This window comes from Cucurbita pepo, unplaced genomic scaffold (genome assembly GCF_002806865.2).
Source record: "Cucurbita pepo subsp. pepo cultivar mu-cu-16 unplaced genomic scaffold, ASM280686v2 Cp4.1_scaffold000232, whole genome shotgun sequence".
Classification (NCBI taxonomy): Eukaryota; Viridiplantae; Streptophyta; class Magnoliopsida; order Cucurbitales; family Cucurbitaceae; genus Cucurbita; species Cucurbita pepo.
This window is the reverse complement of record NW_019646487.1, coordinates 51,814-54,839: the sequence shown is the minus strand read 5'-3', so window position 1 is coordinate 54,839 and position 3,026 is coordinate 51,814.

The following is a 3,026-nucleotide window of genomic DNA, read 5'->3' as shown; positions in this document are numbered from 1 at the left end:
TTTTTTTTACTCTATTTATTTATGTGTGAACGGTGAATTTGTATTTGTAGTCCGAACTTGAATCACATGCTTCTCGAGTCGTTGATGGTATACTTACTAGGTATGAACGAGGATGAGATTTGTGTACGAGTTTTTGGACTATAGAAACATAGATGTGTACAAGATTATGGGATAGGTTTACTCCTTTTCGAGGTGTTTGGATCATCTTCTAATGTACGTGATCTCGAGCATCTTCTTAATTAGCCTAATAAACAACAAAGAAAAGTCGAGGTACGAGTGGTTAAAGATCAAATTGTTGAATTAAAAAATTGTTTTCGAGATAGATTTCAAACAATGATGGCAAGATGCATAAAACAATTTATCCTTAGTTTGATCAACTCCATATTTAAGGTAGTTTTTATTGCTAACAATGTAAGTTGTTGTGTCGTATCCGACTGAAGCAATCGATGTAGTATACTAGCAACTCGTGCACAACGAAACGAATCAATTTAGTTTTTTTTTTTTTTTTTTAAGTAAGTTCAATTGATCTGATTACTAAACATTAAAATAAATTACTCTTGTTATACATTCTTACTATTTGTTGAATATTTTAGAAAAGGTTGAATACTAAAAAATTATCAATGAACTAGAGGTCACACCTCAGTTGAAGAGTGAAACAGAGTATTCTTTATAAAGATGCAGAAACCTCCTCCTAACATACGCGTTCTAAAGCTGTGAGGCTAACGACGATGTGTAACGGGCCAAAGCAGACAAATATCTACTAGTAATGGCCTTGAGTTAATACTGGTGGTATCAAAGTTAGACATCAAGTTGTGTGCCAGCAAAGACGTTGGGCTCCCCAAAAGGGGGTGAATTGAGAGATCTCACATCTGTTGGAGAGGGGGAATAGGGAACAAAAACATTTCTTATAAATGTGTGTTTTTTACGCGTTTTAAAATCGTGAAGCTGATAGTTGTACATAACGAGTCAAAGCAGACTATATCTGCTAGTTTGCTAGGCCAAGAAAAGTACAAAACTCCGACATTTTATTAGCTCTAGGCCAATTACGCATTGCTTTCGCTTCAAAAGAATCTACGCAATATCGTCATTAGTAGTGGTCTGCTGAAGAACTTACGGGCCTATGATGCAACACTATGGTCTAAGGAACCTTCACCTAGTGGTTCCTATATCGAGGTACTTCAACTCTATTAGAGTCCTTCTACAAGGAGCTTTAGAATTGAGTTCGTTCTCAATTCGAGGTCTGCTGATGGTAAACTTGGAAGGTCAAACTTGCTAGTTTTAATATTAGAACAACTTTTGATCTCAAAATTATATTCCGACAATCTACCACTTCACTAATTGTAACGCTCCTAATTTCTTTTTGCATAAATTAGAGATGTCATTACATCCATACCTTTTAGTAACATACAAAAATTTAAATAAAACATTTTAGACGAGGTCATAAACTTATACGTTTAGTTTAAAACAAGAAATAGAAAAAACGTCATCAAAATAAAATCTTAATATAATGTTTGAGTACTTGCATAAGCTTTCTTGCGTCTCTTCTCTTCTCGGGGCTTAGTGTGTTTTATAGACCGCACGAAAAGTTAAGTAGTTGATGGAGGGATTGTGGGAGGTGAAACTTTTTAAAGAAAGTGTGGGTGGTTTTGTTTCGAGATCTCCGACAGCTCGCTAGAAATCTTGCGACTTGAGATTTTTGGCGAGATTAAAAAATGTTTCTTTGCTATTTCAAGAAATATCCTCATGTATGGATGATAACGCCAGCTGAGAAGACCTTAAAATTTGAGCATGAAATGAGTTGGTTTGATGTATAAAAGAGAACATTAAACATTATGAGCAGTTTTATCGAGGAACGAACTGTTAAATTATGATATAACCAAAATTGAAAGCATGTTTGTAGTATGATATAAAGCATGTTATTGATGGTGTTAATATAACACATGTGGAAGCAATTTGGATTTTAGGCACTTTTAGAACATCAATTATAGTAAATAACTAGCATGTTCATAAGTATTAAAACTTAATGAGTTTGAATACTAACCTTTTGTAGTTCAAATTTCTTTTTCTTCACGAACCGCCTTCGAACCACCACTAGTGTCTTCTCCACTATTCTCCGGCCTTAGAACGGGATTGTGGAATTCGGTGAGTGACTAAACTTGGGAGGGATTTTGTATATATGAAGAGAGTGTTTGTGGGAGGTTTTTCTCAAGGTTTTTCACCAATGAAGACCTTCCATGTACCATGATCACTCTATTTATAGAGTTATGTTTGCATGTTCATGCAAATTTGAGATCACAAAAGTTTGACACTCAAAATTTCATCAAATGTTTGGGATTATGTGGCAAACATGGAAGTTTGAGTTCACCAAATTTTGACACTCAAAATTCCACTAAAATTTGTGGGGTTTATTTGGCAAGCATGCAGGTTTGGTCAAACCAAATTTTGACACCTCAAAATTCCACTATATATGGATTTTCCATTAAATGAAGTCAACATTTTTACTTCCTTCATTTTAATTCAACAATTAATTTGAATAATTAATTTCAAATTAAAGTAATATTAAATGATTAATTAAACTATTTAATTAATTTTTAATATTAATTCAAATGTCATATATTTGATTAAGATACTTAAATCTTATTTAAATATCTTAGATTCTCTCTTTTTGTTTAATTCGTAAATAAAACAAAAATGCGGTTAAATATATCGTATATATGTAGCGCATATTCCCTAATTTGAATTCGAACACTTTGAACTCACTCGTCACACTGTTCTATGGTTTAGTCCGATATGAGCTAGCAGAGGGACCTAATGGACCTATAGATCATGGGCTCCAACGATCCAAGATTAACCAATTAAACTCATTAACCTTGTTAACCAACATTCGTTAACTACTAGGACACTCCACTATAACCTAGTAGTTGCACTCCCCTCACTATAGATATATTTCTGTCCATTTGATATAACCATGATTAGTAAGTCGATCCTTCACAGGTTGTTCGTAACTAGAGCTGGGTCAATTTACC